Source organism: Dermatophagoides pteronyssinus, unplaced genomic scaffold (assembly GCF_027571235.1).
Source record: "Dermatophagoides pteronyssinus isolate colony J.1.1.1.1 unplaced genomic scaffold, Derpt_VIB-CSIC_2022.12 sq0002, whole genome shotgun sequence".
NCBI classification, from domain to species: domain Eukaryota; kingdom Metazoa; phylum Arthropoda; class Arachnida; order Sarcoptiformes; family Pyroglyphidae; genus Dermatophagoides; species Dermatophagoides pteronyssinus.
The window spans coordinates 3,281,095-3,299,688 of record NW_027461526.1 but is presented as its reverse complement, the minus strand read 5'-3'; the positions used below and the strand labels follow the sequence as shown (position 1 = coordinate 3,299,688).

At 26.3% G+C, this 18,594-nt stretch overlaps 1 long non-coding RNA gene across 1 annotated transcript; it reads left to right on the top strand.

Moving 5' to 3' along the window:
* The first annotated feature begins 12,367 nt into the window (after positions 1-12,367).
* Positions 12,368-15,377, top strand: LOC142646223 (uncharacterized). The gene is made up of 3 exons (XR_012847195.1): positions 12,368-12,802; positions 14,277-14,732; positions 14,825-15,377. It is a non-coding gene; the product is annotated as an uncharacterized LOC142646223 (long non-coding RNA).
* Positions 15,378-18,594: the final 3,217 nt, after the last annotated feature.

Genomic DNA, 18,594 nt, shown 5'->3' with positions numbered 1-18,594 from the left:
AGACAATGACCACGACGACGACTGGATAGATTTAAGATCAAAATGAATTGAAAATCGTACTATGATTAGTCGGTCGGTCTTTCTATGTGTCGGTTTGTTGGTTGGATGAATGGATGGATGGTTGGGTAGAAAGAGAGAGATGAAGAATTGTTTCTACTGATATTTGACCATCATCCTGAATTATTAACCATCGATCGATCGATTTGCGTGAATGTTTTTTTTTCATTCATTTTTGGGTTGTGAAATGTTGATTTAAACCTGTCAAAAATCAAAGAAAAAAAAGTAAATTATTTTTTTAGCGAAAACAACGACAATGATGATCAATATAGCCTAGAATTATATTTATGGCTTGATTCTGTTTTGTAGTTTAAGGACAACACCATTATCATCATCATCATCATCATTGTAATTAGACACTAGGCACGATTATTTTATTTTTATTTCATTTTGACACATTTTCATAATGAAATGGCTCGGTTTTTCATTTCTATACATAATTAGAAAAAATATTTCAGGAAAAAAATATATAATGAATATTATAATAATAGATATCTAAAGATTGAATTTTTCCATTCGTGTTTTGCGTGTGTGTATTTGTGTGGGTGAATCCCGAATTGAAAGATTGAAATTATTATCATTATGGTTATGTTCATATGATTATAATGTTTGGCTATTCATCATCGATATAGTTTTTGTTATTTATTCCACTTTTTTATCATCAAAATAATAATGATGATGATGATTTCATTTGATCAATGATTGTCAATGGACAATGGACTTGAAACAAAAAAAATAGTATTTTGTTTTGTTTTCCTACAAACCGGATTCAGATTTTTTTTAATACAATTGTTTTTTTTTGTTTTTTTTCATTGACTTTGTTCATGTTTGAAAACTTTGAAATCAAAAATATCTATCTATCTGATTGGTTAATCATTTAATCAATCAATTCATTTAATTCAATCAATCAAAACTGATGATGATGCTGATGATAATAAGAATGTGTATAAGGTTATTTTTGTTTGGACAAATAAATTCTCAATATGAGAAAAATACTATAGTAATGAATGACTGAATCATCATCACCATCTACCACCCACCAATCTTAAGTGAATAACGAGAATAATATTTTCAATTTAAGATAGAAAAATTGTGGTCTGTTGTCTATAGTCCTAACATGGTATAATTGAAAGCTTTGATCGGCATTGATTTTCTTAAAGGTAATTTTTCTTTCCGATTAGTTGTTTTTTTTTGCTTTTGATTAATGATACCGACACGTTTTTCTTTTCGGTTTTTTCTCTTTCTCTCAATATTTATTTATAATAAACATTTCAATTTGTGTTGAATTCTTTCAAAGTCAATATCATCATCATCATCATTATTCATCCATTCAATTAGTATATGATGAGTGATATCATTGCTCTACATGGTGTTCATCAGATGATGAATGATCATCATCAATTAATGAACATTTTATTTTGAATGAAAAACTTGGAAAAATTAATGTTTTAATTTCATTATGATATTGAAATTTTGAATTCGACTTGATTTTTTAGATATTGAATATAAATATTGATAATATATCGAATCCACATTATACAATAATCAAAATAATGATGATGATGAACAGGTCACTAACCAAATCAATCGATGACCATCATCATTATCATTATGATCATCATCACATTATCGTGACCAAATCTTTCTTTCATTTTTACATCATTGACATAATAATTACATAGTTTTTTTGTATCACTTTTTTTGGTTGTTGTCTGGATGATAAATAATGAAAATTGTTTTGATCTTAATAGAATCTTTCGCTCATTCACCCTATCCATTCACAATTATTCATTCAATCAATTGAACTAATTTCAAGTTTTCAAATCACTGACATTAGCAACAATAATTTTCATATCAAAAAGAAATGAATTTTGTTTAAAACATTTAAAAAGGTTCTTTTCTTATATGATCTTGATCTTGGTTCCATTTAATAATTTTCATTGATAATCATCCTTTAAGTTTTTATGTGTGTATATGTGTGGGTACCATTCATTTTAACTATATACCATGTTCTCATTGTGATTATCATCATCATTATCATGCTGTTTCATCTATCTATGGTTGGTCGATAGATAGAATCATAAAAAAAGGATGAAAAATAGGATGTTTCTTCTTTTTTTACATTGTAGAAACGAAAAAAATGAAATAATTCCTTTCCAACAACAATAACAACCGAAGCAAAATACTTGAAGATGAGATAATGTTGATTACGATGATGATGATGAACAATCAAATAAAGTTAATGTTGAAAAAATTATATTGATCAACAAAAAAATGAATGAAGGATGTTTCTCTCATTTTATGCAATAAGTCTAATTACCACCATTTTGGTTATGGCCATCAATATTATTATCATCATCATTTTTTTCTGTTGTTTGAAAGATGCTAACATTATATAACAAAGTATAAGATCTCCTGGTTGATGCGGACATTGAATTTCTTTCCCCTCTTTTTTTTTCTCTCTCTCACTACATGAGATAGTCTTTCAAATGATAATCATCATCAATTCAAACTTTTTTTGATGAACTTTTTTTTTGAAGATCCGGTTTCATGTCAACTACACTACCACTGACTAACTTACTAATGTCGCGGTGTTTTTTTTCCATTCATTCAATTTTTTCATTCATTTAGGACACGACACACGATCAACACCAACACAACACACAAAACACAAGCCGAATTGATCGACACATCTTGATCAAAGAGAAAAAATCATTTGTGCATGGTAAATTATAACGAGAAATACATGGTGAAAAAAAATTCACCACACACAAACATCAGGTAAAAGAAAATTCTAAATTATATAAAGTAATGATAGTAATTACTTATCATTTTCATTCCATCCAAATATCTATCGAATACATCTCTTTTCTCTTATTTTTTTTTATCATTGTTTTGTTTTGTTGTTTGCAACTTTTAAATGATGTTTAAAAAAATAATGTAGATCTTTCTCATTTTAGTCGAAGAAAAAAATGACCATTTTTCTTTTTGATGTTACACACACGTTTGCATCATCATTATATTCAATTCAATTCAATTCAATTCAATAATGATGATGACAATAAACATTCATTGTTAATATTGATTTTATCAATAATTTTTTCATTAAATTTTCTTTGATTTCATATCTTTTTTTTGAAATAAGTGTTTTTCATATAATTATAATCTTGATGATGATGATGATGAATTTTTTCCAAAATAAAAAATGAATGAATGAATGTAAATGATGATTGAATTCTTTTCTTATATAAAAAAAACATGAATAAATTGAAATGTTTATTTCACGACAAAATTAATTATTTTTTTCTAAATTGATTGTGTTGGTGTTTGGAATGAGATATTACATTTGGTTTTTTTCTGATTTATTGTCATGCAATGATCATTTTTATTATTGTTTTTTTTTGACACGTTCGCTTTGTTTATTCATTGTATGTGTATAGATAATGAGTTTCAAATGGAATTCCCTTTTTTTCCAATTCCAAGGAACAAATCATTTTTGTTTAATCTAGTTGATCAACAATGATGATGAATGTCTATGTTTAAATAAATTTCATTGTCATAATTCATTATCATGGACAAAAGCAATATAGCGGCTAATTATTATCAGATGAAAAAAAATCAATATCTAAATATGATACGATATGATTCATTATCTAATGATCATAGGTTAAAATAATCAACAACAACAAAAAAAAGTTGAATGAAAATATTCATTAAAAAAATGAATGTCATTAAAATATCAAATAATCGATGTAGAGAACAAGAGAGGAAATAAAACAATAGACAGACAATACGATCGATTAAGAAATGAAAAGAGCAATCATCGTCATTAGATTTTTTTAGTTTTTTTTTCTAGGAAAAATGAAAAAATTTTCCAGATTTTTATTTTTATTTTATTTTTCTATAAAATTTTATTCACTGGAAATGAAGTAATATTCATTGCAAGAACAATGCAAATAATTCAAAGAAAAAAAGATCAGAACAAAAAAAAAGTGTAGCGATTCTTGACAAACAAAAACACACACACATACAATGGACAACAACAATTATGATTCATCATAATCATCGATTGTCTATTTCGTTATTCATCTAATGGTTTTCATTAATAACCTGTATTATTATTTTTTTTTGTTTAATTTCATTGTTATTAAGTTGTTTTGTTTCTCCAAAAAAAATTAAAAACATATTAAAATCAATTCATGCCTAAAAATCTATGAAAAATTTTGCCATTTTGGAATAATAATAGAAAAAACTTGATTCAATTGTTCAGACACACCAAATACATATACATCTTATTCTTAATGAATCATTTTACTATTTGACTTATTAGCTGATGATTATTGTTCATGGTTCATATAGTTTTAATGATGATAATGATAATTCTTTCCACACACAAACACAATTATTATGGAAATATTGATTGTTTTTAACATTAATATAAACTATAGTTGTTATTATTAATAATGAATATAATGAGGCCACAATGTCAATGTTTTTGTTGTTGATGATGATTAAGTTATCCATATATTAGCCATTGAAATGAGAAAAAAATTGAAAATAACCACATTGCAAATTCAATGATTATTGTTTGATTCACGAATATACATAGTGTTTATGGATGGATAGAAAATAAATGATGCATAATGCCAATTATCACTGAAAACAAACATTTTTTTTGTACATTCAATTAGTGATGCACAGAAAAAAAGCATAATGGGAAATATCAACAAAAAAAAATGCCAATAATAATGGTCAAAACAATAATAATAATGATGTGATGTGATGATCATTATGAAGTTAAGTGTTTCCTCATATACCAATGTTCTTGGTTCTTGAAATATAATAATAATTTTTTTTTGTCACTAATAATCGATCGATTATGATGTTTACAACGAATTCGATTTGGTCGAATATTGTCAAAAACATACTGCTACATTATTGTTTAATTCATTCAAATTTGATTTATTTTGAATTCAATTGTTGGTGTTTCCCCGAAGATAAAATTCTTTAAAAGTCTTAATTATTTAAAATTTTAATTAATGGATATAATTTTATCATTTTTCTTTCAAAAAACATTAATCATTATTTACATCATTACATAACGATTATATCCGGCTATATTTTTCAACATCCTGTTGTTTGTTTGTTTGTCCAAACAAATTTCTATTTGCACATCAGTTTTTTTTGTTGAAAAAATTTCATTTTTGTTTGTTATTTGACTAGAAACGAAGTAAACACAGTAAAAAATATTTATTATCCGAATTCCCTGTTGTGTATGTGTGTGTGCGTTGAATACAAGATATTCATATTTTTTTATTTAAAGAAAATTTTTCATTGTCTAACATAGTTGTTGTTGTTGTTGTTTTATTTTCCCGATTACAACAACATTGACCAGATGCAAAAAAAAAAAGAAAAGAAAATGGAATAAAATGAACATTTATAAATTGGGTTATAAATTATCCATATGAAAACTGTTTATATGGAACATAATGTTTGTGTATGTGTGTGGGAGGAATTGATCAAAGAAAAAGAAAGATCATTATTCATTTTGTGTAAAGAAAAAGAAATAGATAGATCTGATTAATGTTTATGCCTTTTTTTATTCTCAATATCTCGCTTTATCTCAATAATAATGATTTGCTATTGTATTTTGGCATTTTCTATCCGGTCATCATCAGCATCTTTTGTCCATCATCATCATCATCATTGAATAAAACAAAATAAAATTTTTAAAGAAAATTTTAAAAAATAGCAATGACACTAAACATTCAAACAACAGGCGGGTATAGTTCATTCACATCTTGATGATGATGATGGTGATTAAAGATTGAAAAATATCCAAAATGAATCAAAAATCATTACATCATGTCATCATTGTTATTAGTTGAGGATGAAAAAAATGAAATGAAATGAAATAAAATTCATTTATTCATTGTATTAAATTTTTTTTCCCGAAGGTGAATATTATCATTAATATTATGATGATGATTTTCTTTTCCCTTAAAATGAATTTTCAATTTTTAAAATTTTAAATTTTTTTTTCTCATTCTTTTTTTCTTTTCTTTTTTCCCAATCAAATTATTATGTGTGACTGTGTGATCATTATCATCAGCGAAAAGAAAAAAATTTCTCTATTTTTTTACAGTTTAAAACCATCATCATTATCATTATGTGGGCGTTTAGGTTTTATTTTTTCCTCTTTGCTGTTGCTGTTGTTGTTACCTTAATTACAATTTTTTTTCATTATGACTATAGATTATTTATGTTGAAAAATATTCATCATCATCATCATTGTCATTATCTTCATTATGTTGTTATTATTCAAGGTAGCAAGAATTTTTTTCTACTTCTTCTTTCAAAGATTATGATTGTGAATTCATGCATTTCATTAATTTTTTTTTTAAATTTTTGATATGATCGAAAGATCGGGGGCGGAGGATCATGATGATGATTATCATCATATGTCCAGTGTCAATGTTTCATATATTGGGCGCTCTGTTCTTTTCCCTTGTTTTCGTTTTTGTCTGAATTTTGTTCATCATCAGTCAATGACTGGGGTATCATTCGATTTTTGTTGTTGTTGTTGCTGTTGAATATCACATAATAATATCATTGGATTCAATTTTATAATGATGGCTGTTGTATAATGAAAAATTGTATATAAATGAATTCTATATTTGAATAAAGTTTGTAAAATAATTATTATAATTATAGAAATAAACAAAACTGGTTTTTTTTGGTTTAAATTTTCAACTCAAATTCTTTCGTTGTTGTGTATTTTGAGAAGAAAAAAGATAGGCATGAACTAAACCAAATGATGGTGTTTGGGATGGTAATGAAAAAAAATTCAGGTATAGAGAATGATGAGATGAAGAAGAAACAAATGATAAAATATTCATTTGCTTGATAGAAAACTGTGTGTGTGTGAGCTAGTCTTTATCATTATCATTAGTTTGTTCATACAATCCAATCATTTTATTTTACTTAATTTATTACTGCATCAATGTTTTTATTTCTGTTTGATTCTTCGCTCCATTGCTCACACTCAACTTGCTTTAGTATCTTCTATATTTTTTTTTCTTAATTACAATCACACACACACACACAGATACAAGATGATGGAAAAGAGAAAAACCTCCTTTTTTACTTCACTCAAATATCTAAGCAGCTGAATGAATGAATGAATGAAACATCTTTAATCACCTTTTTTTAGTCTTGTGTGTGTGTTGGTTTTCCATTAGATCTTTTCTTTCTTTTTTTTCATTCATTCACACAGACATTAAGTGTGTGTGTGTGTGATCCAATCCCATTTTCATCAATTAGAACCTCCTACTTTTTTTTATACTTTTTTATTCTTAGTAATTTATTATCATCATCATCATCATTATCAACATTTGCTTTAGTTCACTATATAATTTTTTACTTTTTTCTTTCTTAATGAATTGCGTTCTTCATCAACCTTTCTTTTTTTCCCTATTATTTTACTTATGAAGAAATAGTTTTATTTTATTTTAAAGTTTCTTTTTTTTAATCAACTAAACACAAAACACACCTACCTATCCAAACAAACATTTATTTTCTACCTCACTCACGATTAAATGTTGGTTGGTTGGTTGATTTATTAAGTATGTTTAGATAAAATAATAGAATGAAAAGACTTTTGATCGACTCCACCTGTTTAAATAATAATTTTCGCCATGGTTCATCATTATTATTGAATGATGTTGATGACGGCATTCTCTTATAATTTTTAATGATGATGATAATGATTATTATTATTATTATGATTTTTTCCAGTTTATCTCAATCTTTATATATAGATGTAATTTTCAAATTCTCTATCCTTTGCAATGATGATGCTGAAGAAGATGCTTAACATCTATGCTATAGCAACATTTAAGTGCAGAACAATAGAAATTCATTTTTAATGAATGAATTGAATGTCTTTAAGAAATATGTTTTTTTTCTTCTTTCTCTTTTTATATTCATATAATGATGATGATGATGATGAACATTGGCCAAGGGGCATTGAATCTTCTATCTGAATCTATTTGATTGTGTTACCATTACGTTTTTTTTTCTTTCTTTCTTTCTTTAAAATTTCATTTCATTCATAGGTTTTTTCTTTCTGTTGTCTGTTTGGAAAGAAAGCCAAACAAAAATTTTTCTTCAATTTATTGATTATTATTTAATAATAATTGTTATTTGATTGGTTTATGAAGTAGAAATAAAATGATAATTTCATTCATTCAGTTTTTTCTCTTATTTTCAATTCGATTTGATTTGATTTGATCATAATGATAATGATGATGATGATCATCATCATAGCAAAACACTGACATGAAACAACAACAACAACAACAATTGATCTTTTTTCTTCATTCATTCATTCATTCGAATTTTCTGAAGATGATTTTGTTGAATGAACAAAAAAAAATAATAGTAGTCTATATAGTGGTAATTGGTACATAATTAGTTGATCAACAGTCTCATCATTTTTCTATTCTGAATGATAAGAACAAAAAAAAAAACTGAATGAATGATTGGCGCCGAATTTCTACTGTTGTGAAAGGAAAAAAAATGATACACAAAGATATTGACATGGTCCAATTATCTGTCGTCCATATCATAATCATCATCATCATCACCGAAAAACATTGACATTTTAAAATCATCAATTGCGATTGATTTCAATAATGATTATTTATGTTTTGATTACGTAAAAAAATTCAGAATCCATTTTCATGTGATCAGAAAAAAAAGAGAGAAAAAAGTGATTATTAATAATAATTTCTTATGTTTTTTTTTCTCGGAAAAAAAAGAACAGGGGCCATCGTCCGTTTGTTTTTTTTTTTTTTGAGAATTATTTTTTTCGTTTCGATTCATTTCATTTCAAAATTTTTTATTGTTTCTGTATGGCTGTCAATGTTATTATGATGGTAATAATGATGATGATGATCAAGATGATCAAGATTGCATTCATCTCATCATCATCATCATCATCATTATTATTATCATATCGAAAATTGTCGATTGATTGTTTATGTAAAAAAAAAGTATAGCTATAATTTTGATTGCTTTGCATTTATTTATTCATTCATTCATTCATTCATTCACAAGATTAACATTAATTTCGTTGAATCTTTTGATTTTTCAAATTTTTTTTATTTATATTTTTCATTTCAAAATTTGTTGTTATTTCTCATTTCATTTCAATAATTCCATATGCGTGTGTGTTATGCTCGAATTGTTATCGTTGTTGTCCATATATAATTACAGTATTGATAATCATCATAGTCCAATTTTGTTTCGTTTCATCATTTTTTTTAAAATAAATATTATAGTGTTGAATTTTTTACCATTTTTTTCGGCTTTTTAAAATATTCATAGATGAAAGAAAAAATAGTTAAAATTTTATAATGATTATTATTTAGATAGAAATTTTTCATTTCATATTCGTTGTCTTCCAATAGATCACAAATAATGTTTTTATTTTTTTCTTATTTTCCTCATCCGCATCATCATTATCATCTTTGAACGAAAAAAAAAACAGTTTATTTGAATCAATTTTTTGTTTTTGTTTTTTTGTTGAATTTAAACAATTTAGTTTTCTCTCTCAAAATTTAAGGATGTTCAATGTTTCGACCAAAGAATCTCATTGTTCTTTTTTGGCCATGGTTTTGTTCTCATCATCATCATCATTATTTTAGATGCTGTAATCAATCTTATCATATACAAATGACCGATGATCATCATGTTATATTTATCATGATCAAAAATCAATGTTAATATTGTTGATAATGAACGGAATCAATATTCATCATCATCATCATCATCTATATTATTATCATGATCATGGTCACACACACACCGAAGGATCATTGGGCATTCATTTTCACGATTTTTTTTTTCATTGATTTACTCTTTTATTTTCTCTTTCTCTCCATCAAAAAAAAAATGCTCAAATTCGCCTTGTAATAAGAATAAATACATTTTTTTCTCTTGTTTTTTTTGATATATTAAAAAAATTTGATAAAAATATCTGTCGTGATCATATACTCCTTATTCTTTTTTTTCATTATATGATGATGGTAGATTGCTTGTCATCTTGTTTGATGATGAAGATGATGGTGGTGGTTATTTGTGACCATTGTGTCTGATCCTATGTCTGTTTGACCGTATGTTTTTTTCTGAAAAAATTTTAATGATCTATGACCGTTTTTTATATGTAATGATAATAATGCCAGACATTTTTCGTAAATTAGTTTGCTTGTAAATAAATATTAAAAAAAAGAATAAAATGTTGATACCGGTTGTAAAACAACCACGACCATAATAATAATCATCATCATCATCAACATGATAATCATCATATTGGACACACACATAAACCACACATTAGTTAAACATTATTATCATTCTCTTCCCATATCGATTTGTCGAATAAGAATCATACAACCTATGTGATGATCATCGTGTTCTATATGGTATCTAGTTTTGTTGTTATTATTGTTGTTGTTTTTGTTCATTACAACAAAACAGGATGGCAAAGAAATTGAAATCCAGGAATAATCATAATATTGATGAGATATATGTCATTTCCATCCCTCTCAGCTTTTTTTTTCTCTGTCCTAACAATCACCAAAGCAATTTCTTTTCTTTCAATCCTATTTGATAATCAACGTTATCATTAAAATTTGTTTTTTTTGAATGTCGAAAATGAAATGAAATGTAACGAGAAAAACATCATGAAACTATTCATTTTGTATTTGGGTTTATTTTTCCCCCACATCATCATTATCATTGTATTTTGAATTTCATGAAAAAAATGATTAGGATAATTATTAATTGTAGTTCAATATGCACTGTTGGGATTTTTCTCTTCTGCTTCGGTCCACTGGCAAAAATGCAATGATGTTTTTGGTTAAAAAAATTATGAAACATTTCTAGTTTGAAAAAAAGGTAAAAATTGAATATGAATGCAAAAAAATATTATTAACCACAAAAAAATGTTTGAAAAGTTTTTTCTTTTTATCACAAAGAAATGTTGAAAAATTCTTTTCTTTTTTGTTTCCCTAGTAGCATCACTTTGTGTGTTTTGATTTTCATCATAATTTTGGTCTTATTTTATTAAAAATCATCATTATTTGATTTTGGAAAATGGAAATTTTGTTTTTCTTTTCTGATTTCATTTGATTTTCATTATTTCCACACACGGGCACAGTAGCAGACGCCATGAAAAAAGAAAAGAAAAGAAAAACCTTTTAAAACAAATTTTTCGATCTAATACTTACCGTTCCTGTTATTATTAGGTTTCCATTTTCATTTTCAGAAATGGGAATCAAGAAAAAAAATTAGAATTATTCAAAAAAAACGAAATGAAATGAAATGAAAGAATCTATGGACAAAAAAAATAAGAGAAATTTTTCATTCAAACAAAAAAAAATATTCTTTTCCATTTTCTTTTTTGTTCAACAACATCAACATCATATTTTTAATAATATTTAAAAATTAGCTCTTTCTTTCTTTTCCAAAAAAAAATTCAATAAATATCATCCCTTTGAATAATGAATGCTGAATACACATACATGGAATGTGAATGTTTTTTGGGTGAAATGAAAATTGAAAATTGAAAAAAAATTTACTTTTTTGCTTAGGCTGCTTGCAGCAACATTTGCATTTGGTACATTTGGTTTTTTTTCGCTCTTTGTATTTCACTCAAAAATTTTCTCCCCCCTCAAATCAACAAACATTATTCTATTTATGGATTCCATCTATTGATTTGCTGTTCTTGAATTCGTCATTCATTTCTATTTTTTTTATTCATTCACTCAACTAATGTCGATGTTAATAATGATTTAAATAGTTGAAGAAAAAATTTAATTCTTTCAATTTCCCATTTCATTGCTAATGTGTTTGAATGGAATAGTTGAAAATTCTTTGCCTTCCAATGATGATTCTATTCAAGCTTTTTAAAAAAAAATCCATTAAAAAACTCTTGTTGTTTAGGTATATTTTGCTAATCGAGTGAATGAGTGAAGGAGAAAGTGAATGGAGAGACAGTGGATGAAATGGGCAAGTTTCAGGAACAATTTCAGTTTCGTTTTGTTTGAACATTTTATTCATCAATTCATTCGATAATTTTTCTTTCTTTTTTTTTTTGGATTTCTTGTTTGTTTATTGTATCATCTTTTTTTTTGTCTGTTTATTTAAGTTGAACAGTTTCAGTAAAAAAAAGAGGAAGATAATTTTTCGTTTTTCCTAATATTGAATCCAAGTTTATATAAGCCTTGTCCAGCCATCTAGTGGTGATTGTAGACATTTGTGGATTTTGTGGATTCGATTGTTTTGGAACACAAGTATCGAATAAAAACATTTGATACTTTCACGATTTTATTTTTCATCATTTCGATTCATTCATAATTATTGATTATTCATCATCATCATCATGATATCTCAACGATACCGAAAATGAAATGAAATGAAGCTTTGACCATAGAAGAAAACTAGGTCACTAGGCGGTTTCTGCAGGTGATATTATCATCATCATCAAAATCAAACTGAACGAATGTTACACAAAAACAAAAGAAATTAGAACCAAAAAGAAAATCATGACTCGAAATAAAAAAAAATGAAAATATCGTTTTTTTTTTGATTTCATCATAACAAACTAATGAATTTATATGGCTAATTTACAAATTGCCAGGAACAAGAAAAAAAAATCTCATCAACTCATCAGTAAATGGTATAGTTTTTGAACAATTTTCTTCTACAATCAAACAGCCAAGATAAAAAATAAAACACCGGATGATGATTGATGAATTGTTTTATTCATTCGATTCTTCGGTAAATTTTGACGCGTGTTAGGATTTGTTTCTTGCATGCAATGATTTTATAATTTTTTTTTGTTGTTGTCTTGATTCATTAACCTAATTTCGTTTCGTTTTGTTTTGTTTTTCATTTTGCCGTTATATCATTATATACTGTCTTTGGCAAAATTATAATAATCTATGGTCACACACAAAACAAGCTGCTGTTTTCATTTTGTTCTTTCCTTTTCGATGTTCTGATGATGATTACCAAATGTTTCATCCAATTTTCGAAACATGGGATAGTTTGCATGTTTTTCCACGTTCTTGTTTTTTTTTCTCTGATGATGATTTAGTAGAAATAAATTAAAATTACTTTTTTTCCTTTTAAAAGGACAAAAATTCTGTGTTCCGGACAACAACAACAACAACATTTGGTTTATTTGCTTTAGATTTTTTTTCGGTTCCAACAATTTTCCGTTTTTCTCTTATTCATGTCATAACGTTAAATTTAAATAAAAATTGAGAGTGAAAATTGAAAAAAAATTGAATTAAATTCTTTCTGAAAAAAACATCTCTAACATTGTCGGTTTTTTTTGGGAAATTAATTTATCAGGCATCAATGCCATCGATGATGATGATGTTTGTATTATTCATTCGAAAAAAAAGAATAAGATTCTTTCAATTTGTTTGAATAAGTTTTTGAAAATATCGTTGAAATTGAAATTTGAAATATATGCGAACGAATTACAATGTTGTCCAGATGTCCAATATTGTAATCATGATGATGATATTATTCTGCATGAATATATTCTTTCAACATTTTCTTTTTTATTTTGCTCATCCGTCATTTATAAACACACATAGATTTCATTTGAAAATGAGAATTCAAACATCATTGAAAAAACTTTCATTTATCTTATCATTTCATTGCGATCCAAAAAAATACTGCTGGACAACAACAAAAACAAATGTTATTCATTTGTTTTATTATCATTCAATTTCTGATCAAGACTTTTTGTTGCCATTTGTTTTTTTCCTTAATTTATTTATATTTATAAACATTTTTTTGCAAACGATGAATGATCACGCGTACCATTAATTTATTATTATTATCATTATGTTTGTTGTTTTATATTTATTTATATCATCCGGTGTTCTAATCAAACTTGGACTATTTTTGTAGAATTTCTTCTACAACATTCAGACAAACAAAAAAAATGATAATAATTTTGCTGTATTTAGTTAGTGAACAATTTCCTTCATTCTCGAAAAAAAACATTACAATTTTTGGAATATTCTTTGATTGATCAATTGTAGTCGAATGGTTGGCGTGGTTGATGATGATGGTTTTGCTTATCACTTTTTTATCTTGTTTTTTTTCTTTTACTTTTCCATTCATTCATTAAGATGAATCAAATAAACAGAACAACAAATCAACAAAACCGAACCAATAAGAAAAAAAACTGTGACTAAATTAATCGAAATAAACTGAATGTTTTCTTTTTTTTTGGTTGTAACAACAATGAACACCCCACAAAAAACGACGTGCGTACGGTTTCCCTCTCTCTCTCCATTGCTATCTATCTATTTTATTTTTTTTTCTCGTCATTTATGGACAATAAAAAAACCGAAATGTTTTATCGTCATTTATCGTCTTCTTCTTTTTTTTACGGGCAAGGGGACTTGGATAACCAAAAATGAGAAAGGGGGTGGCCAAAAAAAAAGAAAAATCAGCAGAAATTATATTAAGATAAAAAAAATTAGAAATCAGAATGAAATGAACAAAAAAAACTTTTTTTTTCTCAATGTGTACAACCAACAACAACAACAAAATTCATATCAGAATGATTAATATTATTCTGGGTAGGTGTGGGTTTTTGGACCCAAACATAATGATGATGATGACCAATGATGATAATGTTTTTTCACTGTTTTTCTTTTCTTTTTTTTTGCAGCCCGGTTTTTTTCCACCATTCCATAATCTAGTCACTGTTGATATAATATTTTTTGGGCTCATCTTGTTTCATCATCATCATCATCAAACGTGCATTATTATTAAATGACAATTATTTATTATTATTATTCGTTCAATTTTCATTTATTCATTCATTCATATTATCTACCATGATGGAATCAAAGAAAAATTCAACGAAATATAAAAAAATAAATAAATAAATAACAAAAAGCAACTTTTTCGCAAAACTTGGCAAGAATAGAAAATCCAATATCATTGATTGACTTAATTGAACCGAACCGAAACGAAACGAAAAATGAATGAAATGAATTCATTTCCATCTCCATACGATTCGATTATCATCATCATCATAATCACAATCATCAATTGTGGCCAGATGATTATCCACAATCAACTAAAAGAAAAAAGAATAACGAAAGAAAGAAAATAAATATCTTTCTCTTTCACTATCTTTTTCATGAAAAAATATCGATTTTGATTGAGAAACCAGCTGCCCTAATAACTTTTTTTTTCTTATTACAATATTAAAATAATACATATACTGTCCATGATACACATACATATATAGAGAATCCTTAATTGATGAATTAATTCTGTTTCGATTCTGCTTTGTTTTTCTTTTATTATTCTCAATGTTTGTATATTATGAATTGTGTTATGAGTTGTTTTCTCAATTCCAAATTTACTGAAATTCTTATAACGTTTTTTTCTCTAAAAAATATAAAATAAAATAAAATAAGCTTATTTGTTTATATTAAAAAATAAAAATTTAAAAATGAAATTTAATTTTCTTTTCTTCATTTTCCATGATGATCCTGTGAATCAACAAAGATCAGGGATGTTCAATTTGTTTTTGTTATTGTATTATGTGCAATAGTGTATATCAACAAACATAGATTCGATGCATAGATGAAATGAAATTCTGGGCGCCATATTTTTTCATAGACAAAAATAAAAACTAAAATCGAAAATGAACAAAATGAAATGAAATGAACGCGCGTTCAGAAAGTAATCAAGTTATTTTTTAATAATAACAAATAAGTCCAATGTATATGTGGTGCTTTTGTATGTAGAGATTATTCTCGATGTGTATGTTGGTTTAAGTAATCAAAAATAAAAAAAAAGAAGCAAAGAATTGTAGTGAGAAAAAACTGATGAATAAATAGGAACCGCCTTTTGTGGATGTTTCTTCACCATTTTCTAGGCCTATGATTGGATGATAATGATGATGATGATGATGATGGTAATGGTAAGAAAAGAAATGAAGAAAATAAAATGTAGATGAGAAAGACGCGCCTAATTAATGTCATAGTCTAAATAGTATGTATGTGTGTGTATGTCGAATATATACAGAATTTGTCGAAGAATATTCCAAGCTCTATTCATTCTCGTTGAATTAAGTTTTCTTTTTTCTTTTTTTTTCTTGCTAAACAAAAACTAATGTGTACTGCTCTAGTTTCATGTCTATGTACCATCATCAAGAATTTTTTTCTTTGCTTGAAATTCTAACGACAAAATAAAATGAAAAAAGGATGTATATGGCGTCATCATCATCATCATCATTGTTGTTGTTGTTCCTGTATTCTAATTCCGTACTACCACCATCCCCACCTCAGATGCACAAAATACAATGAAAAATGTATTATATTTACAGTACTTGCGCTGCCGCTTATCATTCTTTGAAGTAATGAACTTTTTTTCTATCTCTTTATTTCATCATTATTCAAAGAAGCGCAAATTAAAATGCGCAAATAAAGTTTTTTTTTCTTTTTGAATATAATCATGCACCATAATCATCATAAGACCTTTAAGAATCTCTATGTGCATACATTTATATAGCGATAATATCAGCCAGATAGGAATGGAAATGACGTTAGTCTCTTTTTTTGTTGTTGTAATGATGGAAACTTTGAAAAGAATGAAATTGAATGAATTTCCTTGTATAGATGCATAGTGATGTCTTTCTATTTATTCGTTATATATAGATTTCTTATCAGTTTTTATTCCAATCAATTGATTGAAAAAAATGTATGTGTAGAGAGGGAAACAAAATTGGCATCATCATCATTATTCTAATAAAAACTGAATTTTTTTTAAACTTTAAAATTTCATCATCTTCTTTAATGCAACTAAATTTTAATAACCAAAATACAATCTGAAATGATGGAAAAATTCTGGTTTTTTGGCCTTTGGAATAGATTTTACATTTCCAAGTATTTGAACATTTTGATATAAAAAATCAATTGAATATCCAAAAAAAATTCTGACATTTTTTTTAAGTTTAGCAAAATAAACATGAAAATTGAAATTCAATTTCAATTCATTTCAATATGTATTAGTTTGCATAATGTAAAATAAATGCATTCAATTTACTTTGGCGTCATTAATTTCTTTATTTATCTATGGATGGATAATATATTTTTATATAACGTAAATGAATGAATGAATGATGTTGATGATGATCAACAACCAAATAACCAACCAACCAACCCTAAAATGTATTCATACAGCCTCCTTTTTTCTCCTTTTATCTCATTTCCTTTTGTCATCATCATCATCATCACCCGTTCTCATTACTGATGTTTTCATTACTGTGATGATGTTGATGATGATGATGATGATGATGAAAATGGCAACCTATATAGGCATCTATCCTATTTTACATTCATATACTTTTTGTTGGTACGTATCGATCGTATACAGAAAAAGAGAAAATGTAAAAGAGTGAATAAGTAAGCGAGTGAGAGAAAAGGGTTTCATCTAATGTACATTTTATATGATGTACACATTGGCTTTATGCCTTTGTCACTTGAATGCTTGGTTGGTTGGTTGGTTAAAACATCATTGACAATGATGATGATGATGATGATGATAATAATAATGTAATATGATGTGATTGAGAAAAAAAAAGTAAAAGCCTCTTTTTATTTCTCCGTGATTTTTGAATTAAACAACAAACACAATACACATACAGTTTCATATACATTTAGAAATCTTATTATTGAAACTTGGGCGGGAATTATTATCATAGACATTTTCTCATTAACTGTATATGTGGAAATAATTGTACGGAATAAGAATTCTGATATTCAATTTCCGGACATGCTCTGAAAACAAAATGAAATGAAAGGGCTTCATACTAATAATCATAATAACAGAATAATGGTAATGTGTAATAATAATAATTGGTTAGTTGGAATCCCATAATAATAATAACAGTTTCATTTGTTGAAAACATAAAGATTTTCCGTCTACTTTTTTCGATTTTTAATAATTAATTTTTATTGTTTGGTAAATTACAAAATTTAATGACAATGAAGAAATGAGAAAAAATTCCAATAGTAACTATAGAGATGGGATGATAAAACATTTTTTGTTATAAATCTAACATAATTCGTTAATGGAATTCTGAATTTTTTTTTCTTGGTTCCTAAACACCTGAGAAAAAGAAACCCAATTATTAAAGAATGAAATTTCACTATCAACGGAATTCGTAACAAATTTTTTCGATCCCAAATGATCCAACACATGGTGATAGAAGCGGAATTGAATTATTTTTTTTCAAATTAAACTTGAAAAAAATATTTTTCATTCAGAAATGTTCAGATGTTCACGAATGATTATGATTTAAGCTTTCTTCCAAAATGAGAAAAGCATCATTTGGAAAAAAAATTTCAGATTTGTCGACAAGAAAATGAAAAAACTAAACAAAGAAATGTTCTGTATTTAAATCAAGTTTGAAAATTTTTT